Below are 14,735 nucleotides of genomic sequence, written 5' to 3' on the forward strand. Positions count from 1 at the left end.
AATAGGGTTACTTAATGTTAGATCCCTCACTTCAAAGGCAGTCATAGTCAATGAACTAATCACTGATCATAATCTTGATGTGATTGGCCTGACTGAAACATGGCTTAAGCCTGATGAATTTGCTGTGTTAAATGAGGCCTCACCTCCTGGTTACACTAGTGACCATATTCCCCGTGCATCCCGCAAAGGCGGAGGTGTTGCTAACATTTACGATAGCAAATTTCAATTTACAAAAAAAAAAATGACGTTTTCATCTTTCGAGCTTCTAGTCATGAAATCTATGCAGCCTACTCAATCACTTTTTATAGCTACTGTTTACAGGCCTCCTGGGCCATATACAGCGTTCCTCTCTGAGTTTCCTGAATTCCTATCAGACCTTGTAGTCATAGCAGATCATATTCTAATTTTTGGTGATTTTAATATTCACATGGAGAAGTCCACAGACCCACTCCAAAAGTCCTTCGGAGCCATTATCGACTCAGTGGGTTTTGTCCAACATGTCTCTGGACCTACTCACTGCCACAGTCATACTCTGGACCTAGTTTTGTCCCATGGAATAAATGTTGTAGATCTTAATGTTTTTCCACAAAATCCTGGACTATCGGACCACCATTTTATTACGTTTGCAATCGCAACAAATAATCTGCTCAGACCCCAACCAAGGAGCATCAAAAGTCGTGCTATAAATTCTCAGACAACACAAAAATTCATTGATGCCCTTCCAGACCCCTTCTGCCTACCCAAGGACGTCAGAGGACAAAAATCAGTTAACCACTTAACTGAGGAACTAAATTTAACCTTGCACAATACCCTAGATGCAGTTGCACCCCTAAAAACGAAAAACATTTGTCATAAGAAACTAGCTCCCTGGTATACAGAAAATACCCGAGCTTTGAAGCAAGCTTCCAGGAAATTGGAACGGAAATGGCGCCACACCAAACTGGAAGTCTTCCGACTAGCTTGGAAAGACAGTACCGTGCAGTACCGAAGAGCCCTCACTGCTGCTCGATCATCCTACTTTTCCAAATTAATCGAGGAAAATAAGAACAATCCAAAATTTCTTTTTGATACTGTTGCAAAGCTAACTAAAAAGCAGCATTCCCCAAGAGAGGATGGTTTTCACTTCAGCAGTGATAAATTCATGAACTTCTTTGAGGAAAAGATCATGACCATTAGAAAGCAAATTACGGACTCCTCTTTGAATCTGCGTATTCCTCCAGGGCTTAGCTGTCCTGGATCTGCACAGCTCTGCGAGGGCCTGGGATCGGGAGAGACACTTAAGTGTTTTAGTACTATATCTCTTGACACAATGATGAAAATAATCATGGCCTCTAAACCTTCAAGCTGCATACTGGATCCTATTCCTACTAAACTGCTGAAGGAGCTGCTTCCTGTGCTTGGCCCTCCTATGTTGAACATAATAAACAGCTCTCTATCCACCGGATGTGTACCAAACTCACTAAAAGTGGCAGTGATAAAGCCTCTCTTGAAAAAGCCAAACCTTGACCCGGAAAATATAAAAAACTATCGGCCAATATCGAATCTTCCATTCCTCTCAAAAATTTTAGAAAAAGCTGTTGCGCAGCAACTCACTGCCTTTCTGAAGACAAACAATGTATACGAAATGCTTCAGTCTGGTTTTAGACCCCATCATAGCACTGAGACTGCACTTGTGAAGGTGGTAAATGACCTTTTAATGGCGTCAGACCGAGGCTCTGCATCTGTCCTCGTGCTACTAGACCTTAGTGCTGCCTTTGACACCATCGATCACCACATTCTTTTGGAGAGACTGGAAACCCAAATTGGTCTACACGGACAAGTTCTGGCCTGGTTTAGATCCTACCTGTCGGAAAGATATCAGTTTGTCTCTGTGAATGGTCTGTCCTCCGACAAATCAACTGTACATTTCGGTGTTCCTCAAGGTTCCGTTTTAGGACCACTATTGTTTTCACTATATATTTTACCTCTTGGGGATGTTATTCGAAAACATAATGTTAACTTTCACTGCTATGCGGATGACACACAGCTGTACATTTCAATGAAGCATGGTGAAGCCCCAAAATTGCCCTCGCTAGAAGCCTGTGTTTCAGACATAAGGAAGTGGATGGCTGAAAACTTTTTACTTTTAAACTCGGACAAAACAGAGATGCTTGTTCTAGGTCCCAAGAAACAAAGAGATCTTCTGTTAAATCTGACAATTCATCTTGATGGTTGTAAAGTCGTCTCAAATAAAACTGTGAAGGACCTAGGCGTTACTCTTGACCCTGATCTCTCTTTTGACGAACATATCAAGACTGTTTCAAGGACAGCTTTTTTCCATCTACGTAACATTGCAAAAATCTGAAATTTTCTGTCCAAAAATGATGCAGAAAAATTAATCCATGCATTTGTTACTTCTAGATTAGACTACTGCAATGCTCTATTTTCCGGCTACCCGGATAAAGCACTAAATAAACTTCAGTTAGTGCTAAATACGGCTGCTAGAATCCTGACTAGAACCAAGAAATTTGATCATATTACTCCAGTGCTAGCTTCCCTACACTGGCTTCCTGTTAAGGCAAGGGCTGATTTCAAGGTTTTACTGTTAACCTATAAAGCGTTACATGGGCTTGCTCCTACCTATCTTTCCGAGTTGGTCCTGCCGTACATACCAATACGTACGCTACGGTCACAAGACGCAGGCCTCCTAATTGTCCCTAGAATTTCTAAGCAAACAGCGGGAGGCAGGGCTTTCTCCTATAGATCTCCATTTTTATGGAACAGTCTGCCTACCCATGTGAGAGACGCAGACTCGGTCTCAACCTTTAAGTCTTTACTGAAGACTTATCTCTTCAGTAGGTCATATGATTGAGTGTAGTCTGGCCCAGGAGTGTGAAGGTGAACGGAAAGGCTGGAGCAACGAACAGCCCTTGCTGTCTCTGCCAGGCCGGTTCCCCTCTCCACTGGGGTTCTCTGCCTCTAACCCTGTTGCAGGGGCTGAGTCACTGGCCTGCTGGTGCTCTTTCATGCCGTCCCTGGGAGGGGTGCGTCACTTGAGTGGGTTGAGTTACTGACGTGATCTTCCTGTCTGGGTTGGCGCCCCCCCCCCCCCCTTGGTTTGTGCTGTGGTGGAGACCTCTGTGGGCTATACTCGGCCTTGTCTCAGGATTGTAAGTTGGTGGTTGGGGATATCCCTCTAGTGGTGCGGGGGCTGTGCTTTGGCGGAGTGGGTGGGGTTATATCCTTCCTGTTTGGCCCTGTCCGGGGGTTTCTTCGGATGGGGCCACAGTGTCTCCGGACCGCTCCTGTCTCAGCCTCCAGTATTTATGCTGCAGTAGTTTATGTGTCGGGGGGCTGGGGTTAGTTGGTTATACCTGGAGTACTTCTCCTGTCTTATCCAGTGTCCTGTGTGAATTTAAGTATGCTCTCTCTAATTCTCTCGTTCTCTCTTTCTCTCTGAGAACCTGAGCCCTAGGACCATACGTCAGGACTACCGGGCATGATGACACCCTGCTGCCCCCAGTCCGCCTGGCCTTGCTGCTATTCCAGTTTCAACTGTTCTGCCTGCGGCTACGAAACCCCTACCTGTCCCAGACCTGCTGTTTTCAACTCTAAATGATCGGCTATGAAAAGCCAACTGAGAGACCTGAGCCCTAGGACCATACGTCGGGACTACCGGCCGTGGTGACTCCTTGCTATCCCCAGTCCGCCTGGCCTTGCTGCTATTCCAGTTTAAACTGTTCTGCCTGCGGTTATGGAACCCCTACCTGTCCCAGACCTGCTGTTTTAAACTCTAATGATCGGCTATGAAAAGCCAACTGAGATTTATTCCTGATTATTATTTGACCATGCTTGTCACTTATGAACATTTTTGAACATCTTGGCATGGTTCTGTTATAATCTCCACCCGGCACAGCCAGAAGAGGACTGGCCACCCCTCATAGCCTGGTTCCTCTCTAGGTTTCTTCCTAGGTTTTGCCTTTCTAGGGAGTTTTTCCTAGCCACCGTGCTTCTACACCTGCATTACTAGCTGTTTGGGGTTTTAGGCTGGGTTTCTGTACAGCACTTCGAGATATTAGCTGATGTAAGAAGGGCTATATAAAATAAAATTGATTGATTGATTGATTGATGGTGGGTTGTGTTTAGGAGTAGTATTAACAGGAGACACAGTGATGGTAGGTTGTGTTTAGGAGTAGTGTTAACATGAGAAACAGTGATGGTGGGTTGTGTTTAGGAGTAGTATTAACATGAGACACAGTGATGGTGGGTTGTGTTAAGGAGTAGTATTAACATGAGAAACAGTGATGGTGGGTTGTGTTTAGGAGTAGTATTAACATGAAACACAGTGATGGTGGGTTGTGTTTAGGAGTAGTATTAACATGAAACACAGTGATGTCCCCAGTCCGCCTGGCCTTGCTGCTATTCCAGTTTCAACTGTTCTGCCTGCGGTTATGGAACCCCTACCTGTCCCAGACCTGCTGTTTTCAACTCTTAATGATCGGCTATGAAAAGCCAACTGAGATTTATTCCTGATTTATTATTTGACCATGCTTGTCACTTATGAACATTTTTGAACATCTTGGCATGGTTCTGTTATAATCTTCACCCGGCACAGCCAGAAGAGGACTGGCCACCCCTCATAGCCTGGTTCCTCTCTAGGTTTCTTCCTAGGTTTTCACCTTTCTAGGGAGTTTTTCCTAGCCACCGTGCTTCTACACCTGCATTACTAGCTGTTTGGGGTTTTAGGCTGGGTTTCTGTACAGCACTTCGAGATATTAGCTGATGTAAGAAGGGCTATATAAAATAAAATTGATTGATTGATTGATGGTGGGTTGTGTTTAGGAGTAGTATTAACATGAAACACAGTTATGGTGGGTTGTGTTTAGGAGTAGTATTAACATAATAATAATAATATGCCATTTAGCAGACGCTTTTATCCAAAGCAACTTACAGTAATGCGTGCATACATTTTAGTGTATGGGTGGTCCCGGGGATCGAACCCACTACCTTGGCGTTACAAGCGCCGTGCTCTACCAGCTGAGCTACAGAGGACCACATGAAACACAGTGATGGTGGGTTGTGTTTAGGAGTAGTATTAACATGAAACACAGTGACGGTGGGTTGTATTTAGGAGTAGTATTAACATGAGGCACAGTGATGGTGGGTTGTGGTTAGGAGTAGTATTAACATGAGACACAGTGATGGTGGGTTGTGTTTAGGAGTAGTATTAACATGAGACACAGTGATGGTGGGTTGTATTTAGGAGTAGTATTAACATGAGGCACAGTGATGGTGGGTTGTGGTTTTGTTCTACTCTCCTGTCTGTCCTCTCACAGGCTTCCTGAATCATATCAGAAATCTGTATATGCACATTAGACTATGCAGAATGTGGTCCTCTGTAGCTCAGTTGGTAGAACATGGCACCTGCAACGTAATGGGTTCCGTTCCCAGGACCACCCATACGTAAAATATATGCACACATGACAGTTAGTTGCTTTGGATAGTTGAGTCTACTAAATGGCATTATTTATGGACAGCAGACTACAATAGACTAACAAGTCAATACAGCAGGCTATGGTGATGATGATACTGATGCCTCTGCTAGCTAATGCTACTACCAGGACTGTACACAAGGGTCAACAGGGTAACATAATATGATAGTGGCATGTTGTACTACTACAGACATCAGGTTTTATGTGCTTAAATGTGACTTTATCAAGTAGTAGACAGTGTTGTGTTTCACCATTCTACCTGATTCTTTTCCAGTTTGTTATGTTGTTATTAGACCAACATTATAGAGGACATTATTATTAGGAGGCTGCAGTAATGTTGAGATGCCAGTAGGGGGAGCTCTAGTCTAGAACACTGAAACCTTCAGTAGCACTTTGATGCAGCTGATTGATTACATTTGTAGAATAGTCAACATATTGTTAACATGGCTCTGTATTTAAATAAAAGTGGAAATGGGGGACATTTTGTCCATTTTAGAAATGTAGGGTTCACTCTAAACAGGAACCTCCCTTCTCTGACATGCTCTTCTGGTCCTCGTGCATGTTAATGTCTTAAAGAGGAAGGAGAGGACAGTTCTGCATCAGCTACTTGTGTCCTGACTACTTTAAATATGTGTCAACCACAGAACTGACACTTACTAGCAGTTCCCACACACTGCCAGTTAGTTGACACACTGTACAAGACCTCTCCCCTTCACTTCAAGCTGTAAGTACATTTGACAATATCTTGAAATATAGTTTTTGGTTATTTGTTTTTAGCCATAAGTCATATACTTGACGGTAATGTATCATTTTACTTTTTGTTATGTTTTGAGCTATGTTTTTGCTGTTACATCAGGGCCAGTATTCATAAAGTGTCTCAGTGTAGGAGTGTGGATCTACATAGGGATGAGATGATTAACCAGGGTGGAAAATACATAAAACAAACTTTGTAACACTGCAGTGTGTGTGTGTGTGTGTGTGTGCGCCCATGTGTGTGTGTGTGTGTGTGTGTGTGTGTGTGTGTGTGTGTGTGTGTGTGTGTGTGTGTGCGGGGGATTTGTACATTGTTAGACATGACCGCCTTGTTGACCTGATAGCCAGCGAGGTGAGACAAGTAGTCTCATCAACAGCACACATGCATAAACATTCTTGTGTAAGGGAAGCTGGTTTGAGGTTGATGATGATGTGTTTTCCTGTGTGCCAAATACGCCAGATATTGTTGATGTGTGGGGGGCCAGGGGGAGGTGTTGATTTTGGAAGTGGGCTTCTCATTTGACGGCTACATGGAGCAGGCCTTTGCAGAGAAGCTGCTTAAATACCAGCCCCTCGTGGCACAGATGGACAGCCTCGGGTGGAGGTGCTAGCTGGTGGTGCTGATATTTGTCAGTCTCGGCCGCTCAAACAGGCTTGCAGTGCTTGGCCTCCAGATTGTGGGCCTGACAAAAACTAGGGCAAAGCATTTGGCTAGGTACTGCTCTGTTTCAGCTGTCGTGGGCAGCCTAGCTGTTTCGAGAAGGAGGTAATTTCGGTACCCTTGAGTGGTATGAATACAGGGACCTTTGACATGTTTGGATCCTTTAAAAAAATATATGCGATTTGTGGATTCAGGTAAAGTATTTAAATTGTTTTTGTGAAACAGTGGATTTATTTGATAACAGATACATTAGACAATATATGGATAACAGGCTACATTATACTATATATGGATAACAGGCTACATTAGACTATATATAGATAACAGGCTACATTAGACAATATATGGATAACAGGCTACATTAGACTATATATAGATAACAGGCTACATTTGACAATAGATGCTTCTATTGTACTAAGTGTACGGTGCGCGTCGCCAGCACGGCCCGGCCTGTCCCTGCTCCACGCACCAAGCCTACGGTGTGCGTCGCCAGCCCGGCCCGGCCTGTCCCTGCTCCACGCACCAAGCCTACGGTGTGTGTCGCCAGCCCAGTCCGGCCTGTCTCTGCTCCACGCACCAAGCCTACGGTGTGCGTCGCCAGCCCAGCCCGGCCTGTCCCTGCTCCACGCACTAAGCCTATGGTGTGCGTCGCCAGCCCAGTCCGGCCTGTCCCTGCTCCACGCACCAAGCCTACGGTGTGCGTCGCCAGCCCAGCCCGGCCTGTCCCTGCTCCACGCACCAAGCCTACGGTGTGCGTCGCCAGCCCAGCCCGGCCTGTCCCTGCTCCACGCACCAAGCCTACGGTGTGCGTCGCCAGCCCAGCCCGGCCTGTTCCTGCTCCACGCACCAAGCCTACGGTGCGCGTCGCCAGCCCGGCCCGGCCTGTTCCTGCCACTCGCACAAAGCCAGGGGTGCGAGTCGTCAGCCTGGTCCAGCCTGTTCCTGCTCCACGCACCAAGCCTACGGTGCGCGTCGTCAGCCTGGTTCAGCCCGTTCCTGCCACTCGCACCAAGCCAGGGGTGCGAGTCGTCAGCCTGGTCCAGCCCGTTCCTGCCACTCGCACCAAGCCAGGGGTGCGAGTCGTCAGCCTGGTTCAGCCCGTTCCTGCCACTCGCACCAAGCCATGGGTGCGAGTTGTCAGCCTGGTCCAGCCCGTTCCTGCCACTCGCACCAAGCCTGGGGTGCGAGTCGTCAGCCTGGTCCAGCCCGTTCCTGCCACTCGCACCAAGCCAGGGGTGCGAGTCGTCAGCCTGGTCCAGCCCATTCCTGCCACTCGCACCAAGCCAGGGGTGCGAGTCGTCAGTCCAGTGAGGCCCGTTCCGGCTCCACGCACCAAGCCAGGGGTGCGAGTCGTCAGTCCGGTGAGGCCCGTTCCGGCTCCACGCACCAAGCCAGGGGTACGCATCGTCAGCCCGGTCCGGCCCGTTGCTGCTACACGCACAAAGCCAGGGGTGCGAGTCGTCAGTCCGGTGAGGCCCGTTCCGGCTCCACGCACCAAGCCAGGGGTGCGCATCGTCAGCCCGGTCCGGCCCGTTGCTGCTACACGCACCAAGCCAGGGGTGCGCATCGTCAGCCCGGTCCGGCCCGTTGCTGCTACACGCACCAAGCCAGAGGTGCGCGTCGTCAGTCCGGCACAACCCGTGCCTGGGTCATCGGTGCCAAATCAGGTACCGCTCAACTGCTCCACTAAGGAGCTGAAGCCTACCGCTCCTGCTACGTCCAGTCCAGCTCCAGCCAGCGGGGCCAGACCGGACCAGGGGCGCTATGGGGGGTTTGTTGGAGGGTGGTGGGCAAGCCCGGCGCCAGAACCGCCGCCGAGGAGGAATGCCCACCCAGCCCTCCCCTGTTTTGCTCGTATTGAGGCGCGGTCGCAGTCCGCGCCTTTAGGGGGGGGTACTGTCACACCCTGGCTCTGGGACTCTATTTGTTGAGCCAGGGTGTGTTCATTCTATGTGGTTTTTTTCTATGTTGGGGGTTCTAGTTTGTTGTTTTCTATGTTTGCCTGAGTGACTCCCAATCAGAGGCAACGAGTGTCAGCTGTTGGCTGGTTGTCTCTGATTGGGAGCCATATTTAACTGTCTGTTTTTCACTTTGTGTTGGTGGGTTTTTGTTCCGTGTTCGGTCATTGTCACCGTGGACTTCACGAGTCGTTTGTTGTTTTGTTCGTGCTTTAATTAAATAAAGTAACATGTTCGTTCAACACGCTGCGCATTGGTCTACTTCGCTCCCTGACGATCGTGACAGTAATATATATGAAAACAGGCTACATTTGACAATAGATGGACAACAGGCTACATTAGACTATATATAGATAACAGGTTACATTGGACTATATATGGATAACATGCTACATTAGACTATATATGGACAACAAGCTACATTGTAATATATATGAAAACAGGCTACATTTGACAATAGATGGACAACAGGCTACATCAGACTATATGGATAACAGGCTACATTAGACTCTACAGTCAATACAGCATCACTATGGTGATGGTTATGATACTGATGCCTCTGCCAGCTAAGGCTATTACCGGTACTCTACAACAGAGGAGGCTGGTGGGCAGAGATATAGGAGGACGGGCTCATTTTAATGGCTGGAGTGGAATGAATGGAACGGTATCCATTCATTCTATTCCTGCCAACATTACAATGAACCTGTCCTCCTATATATTTGGCCACCAGCCTCCTCTACTTTACACAAAGTCCAACAGTGTAACAGAATATAACAGTGGCATATTGTACTACAACAGACGTCAGTGTGTGTGCTTAAATGTGATTTGTCAAGTAGACAGTGTTGTGTTTCACCATTCTATCTAATGTATTTCCAGTTTGTTATGTTGTTATTAGACCAACATTATTGAGGACATTATTATTAGGAGGCTGCAGTAATGTTGAGATGCAGTAGGGGGAGCTCTAGTCTAGAACACTGGAACCTTCAGCAGCACTTTTTTGCAGCTGATGAGGAGTGATGGTCATGAGTGTTTAAATGGAATGGGTTCTAATTGAATGACATCATGGAACTTTGACCTGTATATACAGAACTCAGAAGGGCAAGGCAACACATTCTAAGAAATTGTTAACGTTCTAAATAGTATAGAGGGCTTGCAGTTGCGTCACAAATCACCTAGCAACCGCACCAAGCCCTCTATAGTCAACACATTGTTTAAATAGTTATCTGTGTAGTCAAAATATCACATTTGAAATGTGACACATTTAGCTTATTTTAAAGATGTAGGCCCACTCCTCAAATGAAGAAAGGCAAATAGATATGCAGACTGTTGAGTAATGTCTATTGAAATACAGTAACATCCCTTTTCTGATGTGGTGGTCTGGTCATCATGCATGTATCAACCACAGAATTCACACTAACTGACAGTAAGTTGACTCACTGTATAAGACCTCTCTCCTTCACTTCACTCTGTAAGTAAGCTTGACGATATTTTGAAATATTGATTTTGTTATATGTTTTTAGTCATATATCATATATTTGAGGGTAAGACTTACAGTATCCTTTACTTTTTGTGTTTTGGTTGTTACATCAGGGCCATTATTTATTAAGTGTCTCAGTGTAGGAGTGTTGATCTAAGTATTGTTGTCCATTAGTTTACTCCAATTAGGGGAGGGGTGGCAGGGTTAGGGGAAAACAATAAAGAAGGATAATATATTTAAAAAATATATATATATATACAGTGGGGAGAACAAGTATTTGATACACTGCCGATTTTGCAGGTTTTCCTACTTACAAAGCATGTAGAGGTCTGTAATTTTTATCATAGGTACACTTCAACTGTGAGAGACGGAATCTAAAACAAAAATCCAGAAAATCACATTGTATGATTTTTAAGTAATTAATTTGCATTTTATTGCATGACATAAGTATTTGATCACCTACCAACCAGTAAGAATTCCGGCTCTCACAGGCCTGTTAGTTTTTCTTTAAGAAGCCCTCCTGTTCTCCACTCAGTACCTGTATTAACTGCACCTGTTTGAACTCATTACCTGTATAAAAGACACCTGTCCACACACTCAATCAAACAGACTCCAACCTCTCCACAATGGCCAAGACCAGAGAGCTGTGTAAGGACATCAGGGATAAAATGGTAGACCTGCACAAGGCTGGGATGGGCTACAGGACAATAGGCAAGCAGCTTGGTGAGAAGGCAACAACTGTTGGCGCAATTATTAGAAAATGGAAGAAGTTCAAGATGATGGTCAAACACCCTCAGTCTGGGGCTCCATGCAAGATCTCACCTCGTGGGGCATCAATGATCATGAGGAAGGTGAGGGATCAGCCCAGAACTACACTGCAGGACCTGGTCAATGACCTGAAGAGAGCTGGGACCACAGTCTCAAAGAAAACTATTAGTAACACACTACGCCATCATGGATTAAAATCCTGCAGCAAACGCAAGGTCCCCCTGCTCAAGCCAGCGCATGTCCAGGCCCGTCTGAAGTTTGCCAATGACCATCTGGATGATCCAGATGATGAATGGGAGAAGGTCATGTGGTCTGATGAGACAAAAATATAGCTTTTTGGTCTAAACTCCACTCGCCGTGTTTGGAGGAAGAAGAAGGATGAGTACAATCCCAAGAACACCATCCCAACCGTGAAGCATGGAGGTGGAAACATCATTCTTTGGGGATGCTTTTCTGCAAAGGGGACAGGACGACTGCACCGTATTGAGGGGAGGATGGATGGGGCCATGTATCGCGAGATCTTGGCCAACAACCTCCTTCCCTCAGTAAGAGCATTGAAGATGGGTCGTGGCTGGGTCTACCAGCATGACAACGACCCGAAACACACAGCCAGGGCAACTAAGGAGTGGCTCTGTAAGAAGCATCTCAAGGTCCTGGAGTGGCCTAGCCAGTCTCCAGACCTGAACCTAATAGAAAATCTTTGGAGGGAGCTGAAAGTCCGTATTGCCCAGCGATAGCCCCGAAACCTGAAGGATCTGGAGAAGGTCTGTATGGAGGTGTCAGCTTCCTGCCTCCTGTTTGTCTCCGGGCCTCTAGAGGTCATCTGTGTTCCCCTCTGCCTTAGTTCTTCCTCGTGTGTGTCAGCTTCCTGCCTCCTGTTTGTCTCCGGGCCTCTAGAGGTCATCTGTGTTCCCCTCTGCCTTAGTTCTTCCTCGTGTGTCCTAATTAGCTTGATCCAGGTCACCTGTGCCTTGTTTCCCCTTGTGTATTTTAGCTGTGTGTTTTCCCCTTGTGTCTCACTTGGTTATTGAGTCCTGGCTATGTGTCTCCTGCTTTGTCCCACCGTGTTTGTCCAAGTAAGCTGTTCTAAGTTGTCTTTAGTTTGGTTTTCTCCCCTCGTGGAGCTATTTTGTTTTGCCTCCTGTTTTGTTTGCATTAAATCTACTTGCCTGGAGTATTGCCTTGGGTGTTTCATTTGGGTCCAACTACACCTCCTCTGTGGCTAAGGGGTAGTACCCCCAGCTCTCCACATCTGTGACCGGAGTTCAAGCCCGGCTTGTGACAGAATAACCAAGTCAATCATGGACCCAGAAACACTCAGTTCCCAGGACCTGTTGGCGGTGATCACTCGACATGAGGCTTTTTTCCAACGCCATGAAGCCGTTCTCAGCCGACAAGAAGAGCTGATGGCTAGTCATTCTCAACTCCTGGCCGAAGTGATGAGTTCCCTCCGCCAGCTCTTTGAACACCTCCCTGGTCCTCTCCCTTCCCCCAGGTCACCCCCCAGTGACGACAGGCCTTCTCGGGTGGCGGAGCCCCGACTACCACCTCCCAAGCCCTTTTCTGGGGATCCAAGCTCTTGCCAGGGTTTCCTCACCCAATGCTCCCTCACCTTCGAGCTCCAACCCTCAAGTTTTCCCACAGACCGTTCCAAGATTGCCTACATAATTACCCTTCTTTCAGACAAGGCGCTCGCCTGGGCCTCTGCGGTGTGGCAGTCCCAGGAGGCCTGTTGTGACTCCCACGCTGCATTTGTAGAAGAGTTCAAGCGGGTGTTCGATGATCCTGTCAGTGGGCGGGAGGCTTCCAAGCGCCTACTGTCTCTCCGTCAGGGCCCCCGAAGCACGGCAGATTTTGCCATTGATTTCCGGACCATAGCAGCAAGGAGCGGATGGAATGATGAAGCGCTGAGGGTCTGCTTTCAGGGAGGGTTATCTGAGCCCCTTCAAGATGAGTTAGCCACCCGAGAACCAGCTGGAGATCTCGAGTCCCTCATAGCCTTGGCCATCCGCCTGGACAATCGTCTAAGAGAGCGGAGAACGGCTCGCCGCCAGGTGTCTCAGTCCCAAGTTCCTCTGAGCAGCTCTGTTTCTCCTGTTTGGACTCCGTCATTCAGAGCTTCCCCGGCTCCTGAACTGCTCCAGGATTCCCCGGAGAGCATGCAGTTAGGCCGTTCCAGGCTTTCTCCCAATGAAAGGGAACGTCGCATGAGGGAGCGTCGGTGCCTCTACTGCGGGGTTGCCGGCCACTTCCGCTCCACTTGCCCCGAGCTTTCGGGAAACGCCAGTCCCCGCCCAGCTACAAGAGGGCTGTGATGGGGAGAATTAGAGCTCCTCCGACTAACGCTGTCCTGGCTATTCCAGCCACTCTGTCCTGGGAGGGCCACCAGCATCGGGTCCAGGCTATGATCGATTCCGGTGCCGCAGGTGATTTCCTGGATGTAACCTTGGCTAAGGAACTTAAGATCCCTACCCAACTACTTCCTCAACCCCAGGCAGTTACAGCCTTAGATGGCAGACCTCTGGAACCAGGAAAGGTTACAGAGGCGACTCAGTCCCTGCGACTTACCATCTCTCAACACCAGCAGGAGGAGACCTTCTATCTCATTGACTCTCCAGAGTATCTTATTATCCTGGGTCACCCTTGGCTATGCAGACATAATCCCCAGATCGACTGGCCTACTGGCACCATTCTAAGCTGGGGTCCCACTTGCCAACTCACCTGCATGCTTCAGAGTCCCTCAGCCCCTAGTACCCAGTTTCAAGAGTCTGTTGACGTCTCCCGAGTCCCCAGTGTTTACCATCGGTTCAAGGCAGTGTTCAGCAAGGCCCGGGCTACTTCCTTACCGCCTCATCGCACGTATGACTGTGCCATTGATCTACTCCCTGGGTGCTGCCCTCCTAGAGGTCGGATCTTTTCCTTGTCCTCCCCCGAGCACGCAGCTATGGACACCTACATTAAGGAGTCCTTGGCAGCCGGCCTCATCTATGCCTCTACTTCCCCGGCTGGGGCGAGCTTCTTTTTTGTTGAAAAGAAGGACGGGGGTCTTAGGCCTTGTATTGATTACCGGGGACTCAATAAGATCACGGTTCGGAATCGATATCCCCTTCCTCTCATGGCCACTGCTTTTGAGCTGCTTCAAGGGGCTTCCATTTTCACTAAACTGGATCTCCGCAATGCTTACCATCTCGTGCAGATCCGGCAAGGAGACGAATGGAAGACGGCGTTCAACACGCCCACGGGGCACTATGAATATCGGGTGATGCCGTTCGGGCTCACCAATGCCCCCGCAGTATTCCAAGCCCTGATTAATGATGTTCTCCGGGATATGCTTAATCTGTTCGTCTTCGTGTACCTGGACGATATCCTCATCTTCTCGAGGTCACTGAAGGAGCATGAGGGGCATGTTAGCAGGGTTCTCCAGAGGCTCCTTGACAATCACCTCTACGTTAAACCTGAGAAGTGTGAATTCCATGTTTCTCAGACTCAGTTTCTCGGGTTTATTGTCACTCCCGGGCACGTAGAGATGGATCCCAAGAAGGTCGAAGCGGTCCACGGCTGGCCCACACCTGCCACGGTCAAGGAGGTTCAACGGTTCATTGGCTTTTCTAACTTCTATCGGAAGTTCATCAAGAATTTCAGCTCGG

Source organism: Coregonus lavaretus (genome assembly GCF_964263955.1).
Source record: "Coregonus lavaretus genome assembly, contig: HAP1_SCAFFOLD_653, whole genome shotgun sequence".
Lineage (NCBI taxonomy): Eukaryota > Metazoa > Chordata > Actinopteri > Salmoniformes > Salmonidae > Coregonus > Coregonus lavaretus.